Below are 13363 nucleotides of genomic sequence, written 5' to 3' on the forward strand. Positions count from 1 at the left end.
AAAGGTTTAAAAAAAAAAAGACTATAGTAAGTGGCTATTAAGTGCCTACTAAGTGCCTATTTAGGTCCTAAGGTAGAGCATGTAATGCCAAGGTAGTGGGTTTGATTCCAGGGACCACCCATACGTAAAATGTATGCACACATGAATGTAAGTCACTTTGGATAAAAGAGTTTGCTAAATGGCATATATTATTAGGTGCCAAATAAAGTAACAGGGTTGATCATTTCATTTTAAGTAAGCCATGAATCCCCTCGTGACAGTGGGAATGGAAGCTGGTTGTATGCAACAGCCAGTTTGCTACAGCAGGAAAATAATCCCGCAGCAACAGGAAATGTGAATTATTATGTGGATTATAATTAATGGACTTTTGATACCATGTACATTTTTCATAACGGAAAATCAAGCCTGAAAAGTCAAAGTGGAAATTACAAACTATAGAAGCCTTTTCAAACCTCACTACAAGGCTCTTTTGCGCAGGGAGGTTACTATAGGTCAGTGGTAGTCATTGCGCGGCCCACAGGCCGCATGCGGCCGCAAGCCCTTAATTTGCAGTTTGCAGTCATTTTCCTATTTTTCATTCATAATACATAAATCAATGTGTTTAATGCAGGCCTGGGTCACTTCATTGAGTATATCTATTGTTCTCTGGACAGCAGATAGATGGCAGTATAGCGCAGCTGTTGAATAGAAAGGCCGAAATAGAACGTTTGCCGAAATAGAACGCAACTGCTCAGCTATAGCGACTGACACATATCATTTTGCTATCAGCTCATTTTGCAGTCTAGTCGACGTGGATCGATAAAAAAAAAATAATAATAATAATCTATTGACTATGAAAATGAGGGGGAAGAGCTGGAGAACAACGTGACAGCTATGAACGAACAACCACCGGAGAACCAGGAAAATCAGGAAGATGTCGGCGGAGAAATGCAGCTAGCTAACATAGCTAATGTGACTCCGGTGGCTACGGTCAAATCAAGAAGAACACAGAAAGTTCCAATAGAAATGGACAGACAAGTATTTGTTTGTACTGCATGATGGGACTAGCTCACTTGGTCTTATTTGCCAGAAGGCAGTCAATTGTTTTAAACGGGCAAATTTAGAGCAACATTTGCAGTCACACCATGCTCACTTTGACAAAACATATCCGCCACAAAGCAACCTCAGAAACAACAAAATAGCACAACTCAAAGGACATCTCAAAGGACAACGTTTGAGATTTAGATTTTTTTTTTAATATTAAAATAATTAGCATGGATATCTAAATATCATATCCCAATAGTTCAATGTTTCATCAGCTTTTAATTATACTGGAATTATTAAATTAATTGTGCTGTACTGTATTCCCATGATTGATATTGTTCATGAATTATCATTCGTGTATATCAATGCACTGTTTTCGGGACACCATCATTCAGGCAGTTGAACAGTTATGAACTGATCTTATTATGCAAATATGAAGGTATAAACAGACTAATATACAATAAGATGCCATATATCAATACCATCAACATGATCAAGTAGAAAATCCAACAGAGCAAAGACCAGACCGTCCGAAGCTCAGCCGTGGCCATCCTCTGTGTATCTACCCTGCCCTGTGCACACAACCACCCACACGTTTCAATTTCCAATTCCTTGGCATGGTTGAGTGCCAGTCTGAGGAGGACTGTTTTACACCTCTCAACCAGCCTGTCTCTATGTGGCAGTTAACCCCTGTCAGTCACCTGTCAGTCACCGAGACAGAGCTCATATTGCATTTCACACAGATCCATCTCACAGTCATTGATTTCCCAGACTCCATATGAGAAATGGATTCTTCTTTCCCTCGTCACAAAGAGAGAGCGAGAGGACTGACCACCCTCAACGCTCGCCGACAGACAGCTCGGCCTCGTCGGGGGAGGTTGAAGTTAGATGGAATCCATTTTGAAACCATTCTCAGGTGCCTGGCTCTAATTTTGTTCATCGTTAATTGGAATGTTGCTATCATGGCTGTTGCTGAATGTGTCTGAATGATCCATGATGATTGTGTATGTAGGTGTGCATTTACATGTGTCTGTGGGGTGTGTTTGTCTTTGTGTGGGCCTGTTTGTTTAAAGGTGCAGTTGTACTGTATGTCCGTAGGTTGGGCTTGCCATGTTCATATAAGCAGAAAGGGTGAGTAGAGCTACTCAAATGAAGGAAGGAAACAGGGATATTTTTCACCCAATGATCACTGGGAGCGTCCGGAAGATGTACCGGAACAGCCACATAGCACATCTGAACATCTTGTTCACCTAAGGCTTCTCTACTAATTAGCAAATACATTGATTCTCACCTGAAAATATCCCTTTGAAGTAGGTGGGAGAGCGAGAGAAAGAGAGAGAATCCAGATCTAAATAAAGACTTAACAAGCCTTCTCCTCCAAAAGATACTTTTTATAAACTAGTGATCATAGGAAGGTTAATGTCAGCAATTATTGTTATTTAGATTGTGGTGACATGTAGGTTAATTTAGCCATCGTTCATTTAGACATTGTTTGCCTACTGGATCAGTCTGGAATAACAAGAATTGGGACCTATCCTAGATCAGATAGAATCTGCAAACAGGAGATGTCCGCAGTGACCGGATCACATACACACTAATATAGCCTATAAGGTCAAAAGGTCATCAATCCAAAAAGCATGAAGTATGGTCTTGGGCTCATTGTTGGCGGTCCTTCCACTGCATAATATTTGAAGTAATTTGGAGCACTTAATAAAGTTGGTGACATTAAACCAAATTATATTAAACAAGTAAAGTTTAATCTCCTGTGTATTTTCTGAAATTCCTGAGATAACAGAAGTGAGATTTAAAAAATGAGAGCAGGAAGTCCTTGTTTTTTTCCTCACTCTGCCAAGATGAGTAAGTCATCGTAACTCTTGGTGTCAAAGTCCCAGGTTTTTAATTACAAAGATAACAGTTTAATAGATCTGTAAGGCCCTAACGAGGGATCAGAGTGGCTCTTTGAGTATGCCAAAGACTATTTTGATGGTGAACTTCCCTTTGAAGTGGAACTGATAGCAGTGTCTCATAGAACCCACATAATGATGAACCCCATGACCTTGAGGCTTCAAGTACATAGTATGTAGAATAATGTTGTGAGGAAAACTTAATCTGTCTAAGTAAAATAAGTTAGTAACTGAAGTTACAGTGGGGTCTGAAATGATTGACACCATTGATAAAGATTAGCAAAAATGACCGTATAAAATAAATAATTAAAATACTGAGCTACAGTATATTGTATGCTCACGTTTTGGGGGAAATTATATTATTTTATACTAGTACAATTGTTCTGAGAATTTTATTTTATTTTTTTCTACAAAAAGGTAGGGGTCAAAATTATTGACACTCCTGTTTTCAATACCTTTCAATACCTCCCCTTGCGAGAATAACAGCACTGAGCCTTTTTCTAAAATGTTTTATGAGCTGGAAAGCACATTAGAACATTCTTCTATACAGAATCCTTCGAGATCCTTGATATACTTTGTCTGTGCTTATACACTGCCATCTTCAATTAAAACCATGTGTTTTCAATGGGTTTGAAGTCCGGAGACTGAGATGGCCATTGCAAAATGTTGATTTTGTGGCCAATTAACCATTTCTTTGTGTATTTTGATGTGTGCTTGAAGTTATTGTCTCGGCTAAGTTTCAACTTCCTAGCAGAAGCAACCAAGTTTTGGGCTAAAATGTCCTGGTACTGGGCAAAATGCATGATACCGTTGACCTTAACGAAGGGCCCTAGGACCAGTGGAAGCAAAAAAGCCCCATAACATCAAAAATCCACCACCATATTTTACAGTAGGTATGGAATTCTTTTCTGCTCATGCATTCTCATTTAGCCCGCCAAAACCACCACTTGTGTGCATGGCCAAAGAGCGCTATTTTCATATCATCTGATCAAAGCACTGGTTCCAATCCAAGTGTCAATGCCGTTTTGCAAACTCCAGGCCTTTACATCTGCTGGATGGCATGTAAATAGAGCTCTTTGGCCACACACACCAGTGGTGGGTTTGGAGTCAAATGAGAATACATGAGAAGAAAATAACCTCATACCTGTAAAATACTGTAAAATATGGTGGTGGATCTTTGATGTTATGGGGCTATTTTGCTTCCACTAGTCCTGGGGCCCTGTATAATTTAAAGAGGTTCTACTAAAGTTGTGTATACTTTTAAGCCAGTAGTTTTGAAAGCAGTGCTCAAGAGCCAAAATGGTCCCCGAAAATTGTGCATGAGCCCTGCAGTGTGTGCACAAATACTGCAAAAAAAAAACTATGTAGTGTGCATGTGCTCTGTGGTGTACTGAGCAGACTTGGCCCCGCCCTGCAACCTCATTGGAAATAATGGGCCAACCTGATCCCGCCTCCCCCTTTTACCTTACAACCTCATTCCATGTGACAGCAAAAACTGGTTGTCAATTACGGTTCCAAAATGGCAGCGTCCATGGAAATGTTACTTGAATCTGGAAGTGTGGTAAGTGAAGTGTGTGACAATGAATGGAAAATTGTGAAATCAAAGAGTGGAACAAAACCAGCAAAAGTTGCAGTGGAAGACAAGCATTGCTCCAATAATGCATTTGTTGTTGGACTGCGTTATTTGGACAAGGAGGTTCATTTGGGAGATCCATTTGTACTATGTAGGACTGTGAGGAGAGCAGTGGGAAAGGTGGATTCAATCAAGGTGACTAGAAGCGGCCTTGTTTTGATTAATTGTGTAGATGAAGGACAGAAGAAGCGTGCACTGAATATGGCAAAATTGCCCACGTCGGAAATAACCTGTATTGATCTTCAGAGCAGGGTGCCTGCCAAAGGAGTGTTGTGACGTGACTATCATTAATCTGATGACTGTTAGTTGATAAAATAAATAACTATGTTTAATTGTTACTCGATTCAATTAATCACAATTAACTTATTAGGAATTTGGGGCACCACGGAATAAGTTTTTTAACAAGTTACCATCTCCCGGATTGAACTCAAAAGATATATAGATATCTCTAACATCAATAACAGTCAATTATTAATTAATACCTCATCAGTCTCATTCTGAACATCGCAGAACCCTAGCCCATATGAAAATATTCAGTACTACACAAATTGATTTAATTATTTATTTACTAACAAACTAAATAATAACACAGAATACACATACACACTTACATGAGATAAAAGTCCCTAGTGGACTGACAAGATATGACAGCTTGTTGCATATATGGAGAGGGAAGGGTCAATAAAAAGAGAGGGAAAGACAAAGAGAGTCAACTTATCGTTGTTACATTTGGAACCTACACTCAAAGGAATAGTAATACTTTGCACATGAACCACCACTCATTAGGATAAGAAGTGTAATATATATATATATATTTACGCGTAGCTGTCCTTGATCGTCATCTATCTCTGTTGAACTCGATGACTCCTAGGATGAAGTTGTCGATGGATGTAAGGCTCTGGTTTGTCCCGTTCGGTGTAAGGCTCGGCTTGTCCACCAGAGGTCACAATGTCCTTTGTAGAGCTTTTCTGGTAGTGGAGTGGTTGTTAGAAGAGATACTTCAGATGTACCAATGGTTGTCTGTGGGGATTCTCCTTCCCACCTTGTGTCTTTAGTCAAAGTTCTAGGACCACTTTAACATGCACAGCTGCAGACTGTGAATGTTTCTGGTCTCATAGGTGATTTTCTTCACTTGTGTTGAGGTTGAGAGCTTCAGAGTTTCTAACCATTTCAACGTGTAGACCACCGTCTCACGTCTTTTGGTATCAATGGTTGATTATTCAGGGTTCAGCTCCTGACCACTTTACATGCCAGTAGTAAGCCGGCAATATATGGGTCTCACCATTTTCAGCCGTGTAGCCACCGCTCCACGCTGTCTGGTCTTGTAGTTTTAACCATTTTGTAACTCCCAGCTCGTGCTGTACGTCGGCTGGTCTAATGTACATTTCGTTACCAAGGTTTTAATCCTTGGGTAAAAAGGGGTGTTCCATCACGCCGACACAATGTCTGTGCTCACTTGGGCGTGGTTACTGACTGGCCACAAGTTTAAATGAAAAACAATTATCATTTAGAAGGCTAAAATCACATTGCTATCTTCACAAAAGTATTCTCATATTTAATAATATATTTCATACAACATTTAGGTGTAAACTTGATAAATAGGATGTGTACACTTTCAGAGTTACAGTTACTTTGTTATACCATCCTTAATGACATCACAAAATAATAAACAATGTGACAGAATGATTCTTTAGACCAAAGTTCAGTCTCTTGGAGAAAAAGGTTTTGGTGGCAAAAGTCTCTCTGTAACAAAGAGATATCAGTCTTCCCATACTAGAGAGCCAGAGGGAGAGTTTCTGCAAACTATTTACGACTGGCTGTTAAGTCATCAAACCAGCCCAAATCCCCCTTCTCCTCTCCTGTGGGAGAGGCAGCGTCTGGCTATCTGTCAGCCATTGTCAGCTGATCTGTCACCTTTGATCCTCACAAAGGAGAGAGATTCATGAGAGGAGGTACATCTGGAGTGTCGTTAGATCTAGATGACGAGTACCTTATTCAGAAACTCCCTGGAGTGGACCGTTCATGTCGCCTGACCCATATGGTAAATGGAAAGAAGGAGAAAAGCCTATCGACACTATTGTTGTTTGAGGAGACTACCTGCACATGTGAAGCTTGGAAATGTGAGGTATGCGGTGAAAGCATTTGTATCCAAACCACTACAGTATGGGAATTGCAAAATATATCATGGCCACGTGTCAAATGTTTGCAAACAGGAGAAGTATGTTATTGAATCTGTGAATGGAAAATGTTGCAACTGTGGTGGGGATCATATTTTGGACTTCCTTGAGTGTCCTATTAGGATGAAAGAGATTGAGGAGTCAAGGATCAGGGCTGTACAGCAGATCTCCTATGTGCAGGCAGGGAAGAGAGTCGAAGGGCCAAGAGACCACAATGCTGAAGAAGATATGGCTATGGATGCACCGCAACCAGCTGCAAATGTTTTAACGCAATCAAGTGATCGGGATACACTCATTGTGAAGAAGATCGATTTCATAGCCACAGATATTATTTGTACTGCACAAGTTTCCAAGAAGTCCAAGAAGCTGGACATCATTATATCTGCAGCTGAGTAGTTTTTGGGGCTCCAAGACTTCCCGGCAGAAGCACTGTCGCCAGTAAATGTCCCGCTCTCACAGGATCCTTCTGAGCCTGTGTAGGGACCTGATTAGAATTTTGGATTTCAAAAAAACAGGTAGATTTGGTTTAGTTTAAATATATTTTTGATAGTTTATATGAATCGTTTTTAGCCCGCATTATTTCCTTTTTGGGATCTTTATTATCCACCAGCACAGTAGATTTTTGGAATGCACATCCAAATGTTGCGAACGCCATTATACCAGAGAAGAAGAAGACATCATTCCACTTGCCTATCAACATTGTCCATCATGTTCGGTTGGTGTTAGCACTGCAGCGTTCAAATGCTAGTCGGAACTAGAAAACTCTGATATTTTCGACCTGCTAACTGGTTGAACACAGCAAGTGTATAACTACAACCTGTTAGCAAGTCGAAAATGTAGGAGTTTCCTAGTTCTGACTTGCACGTGAACGCAGAATACTTCCTGTTGTTGCATGCATGGTCTCATCAGACTAGTATGGCAAAATTGAATTAGATCAGATAGGGATGTGCAACATAACGTCCACTTCATAGGATGACACATAAGTATAGGCTAAAGGGATTTCCTACAGAAAAAAATCTATTAGCCTTATTTTTGATTAGTCTAACTTTCCCACTGCAAGGGAACTTCTGGAAGCTATCAGACCCTCGGAAAATAACTTCCCCGTTCCAAATGATCCCATGCAACTATAGAAATGCGATTTGTGCTCCTTGACCAATTTGTGATTGGGATAGGCATAATGTTCTAATATAACATTTTTATTTTCCAAATTAGAAACGTGTTAGACTAAATTTGTAACCGTTTTTATCTTTTTACAAGCTGCCTTCGAGCAAGCAAGCCAAGCCTTCTCCAGCGAGCTAGCAGGACTGAACTGTCAAAGTCTAATATGATTTAAGACAATAGAAAAGTTATACTTATAAGTTTGCATCAAATGTCTTGTCTACTCCTAATTTTGTATGCCTATTCATATAGATTATAGATTATCATAACGCATTGTAAAGAGACTGCTTTTTAAACAACTAATTGGAAAACATCAGTTAAATTATTTGAATTCCATTTTGTTCGTTTTTTCTTCTTCTGTGAACTCAATGTGCACATTGCACAGTTTCTCTACAGATAAATCAGATCCAGCCTGAAATGTGCTGTCAATCCGGAAAATGTGAAGAACTGTGTGTGAAATGTGAAAACCATCAAGCACTATGATGAAACCGGCTCTCATTAGAGTTACCAGCCACCGAAATTGCAGCTCAAATAAATGCTTCACAGAGTTCAAGTAACAGACACATCTCAACATCAACTGTTCAGAGGAGACTGCGTGAATCGGGCCTTCATGATTGAATTGCAAAGAAACCTACAGTAAAGGACACCAATAAGAAGAAGAGACTTGCTTGGGCCAAGAAACACGAGCAATGGACATTAGACCGGTGGAAATCTGCCCTTTGGGCCGATGAGTCCAAATTTGAGATTTTTGGTTCCAACCACCGTGTCTTTGTGAGATGCAGAGTAGATGAACGGATGATCTCCACATGTGTGGTGCCCACCGTGACGCATGGAGGCGTGATGGTGTGGGGGTGCTTTGCTGGTGACACTGTCAGTGATTTATTTCAATCAATCAAATTTATTTATGAAGCCCTTTTAACATCAGCAGATGTCACAAAGTGCTATACAGAAACCCAGCCTAAAACCCTAAACAGCAAGCAATACAGATGTAGAAGCACAGTGTTTAGGAAAAACTCCCTAGATAGCCTAGAGAGGAACCAGGTTCTGAGGGGTGGCCAGTCCTCTTCTGGCTGTGCCGGGTGGACAGAGAAGGCCAGATAGAATTCAGTGCACATGTAACTAACATGGCTACCACAGCATTCTGCAACGATACGCCATCCCATCTGGTTTGCTCTTAGTGGGGCTATCATTTGTTTTTCAACAGGACAATGACCCAACACACCTCCAGGCTGTGTAAGGGCTATTTGACCAAGAAGGAGAGTGATGGAGTGCTGCATCAGATGACCTGGCCTCCACAATCACCCAACCTCAACCCAATTGAGATGGTTTGGGATGAGTTGGACTGCAGAGTGAAGGAAAAACAGCCAACAAGTGCTCAGCATATATGGGAACTCCTTCAAGACTGTTGGAAAAGCATTCCATGTGAAGCTGGTTGAGAGAAAGCCAAGAGTGTGCAAAGCTGTCATCAAGGCAAAGGGTGGTGACTTTGAAGAATATAAAATATAACAAATATTTTGATTCATTAAACATGTTTTGGTTACTACATGATTCCATATGTGTTATTTCATAGTTTTGATGTCTTCACTATTATTCTACAATGTATAAAACAGTAACAATAAAGAAAAACTCTTGAATGAGTAGGTGTGTCCAAACCTTTGACTGCATTAGGAAAGTATTCAGACCCCTTCCCTTTTTCCACAATTTGTTAAGTTACAGCCTTATTCTAAAATTGATCAAATATTTTTTTCCCTCGTCAATCTACACAAAATACCACATAATGACAAAGTGAAAACAGGTTTTTAGACATTTTATAAAAAATTTATGATATTTTATAAATGTATGAAAAATAAAAACAGAAATACCTTATTTACATAAGTATTCAGAACCTTTGCTATGAGACTCGAAATTGAGCTGAGGTGCATCTTGTTTCCATTTATCATCCTTGAGATGTTTCTACAACTTGATTGGAGTCCACCTGTGGTAAATTCAATTGATTGGACATGATCTGGAAAGGCACACACCTGTCTATACACGGTTCTACGGTTGACAGTGCATGTCAGAATTTTTGGGGGAGATTTTTGCAAATGTATTAAAAATAAAATAATAAAATATTACATTTACATAAGTATTCAGACCCTTTACTCAGTACTTTGTTGAAGCACTTTTGGCAGAGATTACAGCCTTGAGTGTTCTTGGGTATGACGCTACAAGCTTGGCACATCTGCATTTGGGGAGTTTCTCCCATTCTTCTCTGCAGATCCTCTCAAGCTCTGTCAGGTTGGATGGGGAGTGTCGCTGCACACCTACTTTCAGGTCTCTCCAGAGATGTTAGATTGGGTTCAAGTTCTGGCTCTGGCTGGGCCACACAAGGACATTCAGAGACCTATCCCAAAGCCACTCCTGCGTTGTCTTGGCTCTGTGCTTAGGGTCATTGTCCTTTTGGAAGGTGAACCTTCGCCCCAGTCAGAGATCCTGAGCGCTCTGGTGCAGGTTTTCATCAAAGATATCTCTGTACTTTGCTCTGTTCTTCTTTCCCTCGATCCCAACTAGTCTCCCAGTCCCTGACGCTGAAAAACATCACCACAGTGGCCTCCCGAATGGCGCAGTGGTCTAAGGCACAGCATCACAGTGCTTGAGGCATTACTACAGACCTGGGTTCATTCCTGGGCTGTACCACAACAGCCCAGGAATGTGGCCGGGAGTCCCACAGGATGGCGTCGTCTGGGGTGGGGAAAGGGTTTGGCCGGGGGGGGGCTTTACTTGGCTCATTGTGCCCTAGTGACTCCTTGTGGTGGTCTGGGTGCCTGCAGGCTGACCACAGTCGCCAGTTGAACAGTGTTTCTGGGCTCGGGTTAAGCTGGCGGGTGTTAAGGAGTGCAGTTAGGCTGGTCATGTTTCGGATGATGCAAGATTCCACCTTCGCCTCTCCTGAACCTGTTGGGGAGTTTCAGCGATGAAACAAGATCGAAAAAGGGGGGTAAAAAAAAAGTTTTCCCCAGACATGACGCTTGGCATTCAGGCCAAAGAGTTTAATCTTGGTTTCATCAGACCAAAGAATATTGTTTCTAGGTGCCTTTTGGCAAACTCCAAGCGGGCTGTCATGCTTTTTACTGAGGACTGGCTCTGTCTGGCCACTCTACCATAAAGGCCTGATTGGTGGAGTGCTGCAGAGATGATTGTCCTTCTGGAAGGTTCTCCCATCTCCACAGAGGAACTCTGGAAGTCAGCATTAAATACATCAGTGAATACATCAGTCTACGCCATTTAGGAAATAAAAGTTGTTTCTGATCGGGTTGACGATCATCTTCTAAAGTTAGATTTGTATCCCTCCATTTAGTATGATATGTATGCTTGTCCATCATCCATTTTGTATGATATTGTAGCAATCCTCGCTATATGAGCCACATTACAATTCCCGTTAAATGGGTTAACCCTATTGGCGCGATGTGTAGGGTGTTTGCCTTTCACGCCAAAAACCTGAGTTCGCTTCGTTGGTATCCGAAGTGGGATGGCGGCCGTGGGGCCATCGGAACACTGCTCTGGACGTGTGAGGTTAGTCGGTGCACAGGTAGTCTTTTCTGAGAGGGCAGTGTATCGATCCTCATTACATGAGCCACATTACAATTCCCATCAAGTGGGTTAACCCTAACAGAAAGACAGCACAAACCATCATTCTGATAGTCAACTTTGCATTTGCACTGTTCTTCAAGTAAATTACTTTTTGTAAAATGTTCTGTGGAAATGTTGTATGGTTTGTTTAACTTTGCAATCATTGGTTTTTGTTTGGAATACATTTTAAAGGAAGAATTCTGAGTATCTACATCATTCTGTTACTGTGGAATTGCCCAGTTACAAACATTTCTAACATTCACAGACAGTCAAGATGGCTTCCCCCATCCTGACGCACCCACTCTCTCAAACCAAGGGTGCGTTCAGTTCGATTCAACGTTTGCTACGTTGCGTGAGTGTTTGTATTGAGTGAAACGTTCCCCCAAAACGGTGTGTCGATTCTTTATAATAGCCTTTGAGGTACGTTTGCTCCCGATTGGTGGGTGTGGTGAGGTGTGGCCTGATCAATATGGGTGTGACTGTTTAAAAATGCGAAACTCGTGCAGCACACACCTCTGGGCCACCATAATCACACTGTTCTTCAACTGGTCATTTAGTACAGTAACATTTCCATACAGCCTATACATCTCATGGAACCATGGAACCTTGGATTCCAATTGAATAACATTAAAAGAAGGAATAACACAAATGTATGAATAAAATATAACATATTTTGGGAGAACTGCTATCACAGAACCATAGCAATCCCCTCTCTCATTTCCTAACCTCTCTATCCTTTCTTTTCTTTTTCCCTCCCTCCTTCATGGCAAATGAGCAGTTTCCATTATGCCACAGGTCTACGTTAAGGAGATGGAAACAGGCCGGCACCTGCAATTATCCCTGCTCACCCAGCCGTGGGCCGTTAGGTGCTGAGGAACAGTCCTCTCTCTCTCTCTCTCTCAGACACAAACACACCTCCCCCACACTTTTCACACACCTGCCAAATAGCCTGATTAATAAGACTGCAGCACTGTGTAGGTTTCTGTGTACACACGCATGCACACACAGGCACAGATGTAAACATGCATGTATCACCAACACATTTATTGCTATAGGCACATATAGTGCGGTTACACACACCCTTCAGTGCACACTAACACAAATACAGTGTGGATAGATACAATGGCAAACTCACAAATAATGTGGACAGAGACACACACACACAGGTGCGCATTCACTCGGCACACAAACAGTCTAACCCATAATTTATCCTAATGTCCCCAGTCCTTTTCTCTCTATCTATCTCCCTCAGGCCCAATAACCCAGGTGCAGAAGCCTTTCATTGTGACAAGACAAATAGATCACCTTAAACCAGGCCCCTCCGTTCTCTCTCCATTTCTCACACATTCAAACACACACACACAGTTCTGTTGTGAAGACACAGTTGATGTGGGAGAATAACAGAACTCTACAGAGGGAACTTGCCAGATGTTTCCATACAACCTGCGTTGTGGCAACATTTGGACATTTTAATTGGTTAGCATCAGAATACGGCATAAAGATTTAAGTACACAAAAACCAGACTAATTTTAACTGTCATGCATCTGTGTAATGATAAGACAACGCATAACGCAAGGCAAACTGCATTCGACAGCTGAATAAATGTAGACAAGGCAAAAAAACAAACAAGCTCTTCACTATTCTGCCAGAGACAGTGATCCAAACGAGAAGGCATGCCGGAGAAGTGTTTCATCTAACGTGGCCTGAACCTCGATCTATTTTAACAACTGCAGTCATAAGCAATCCTGGAGATCTATGAAACATATATTTTCCCTCCCCCCTCCAGCTGCTGAGGCAGCACCTGCATGGATTTAAATGACTCCATTGATATCCACGGAGACGGATTCATTTCTGTCCTC

Source organism: Salvelinus namaycush, chromosome 7, assembly GCF_016432855.1.
Source record: "Salvelinus namaycush isolate Seneca chromosome 7, SaNama_1.0, whole genome shotgun sequence".
NCBI lineage: Eukaryota > Metazoa > Chordata > Actinopteri > Salmoniformes > Salmonidae > Salvelinus > Salvelinus namaycush.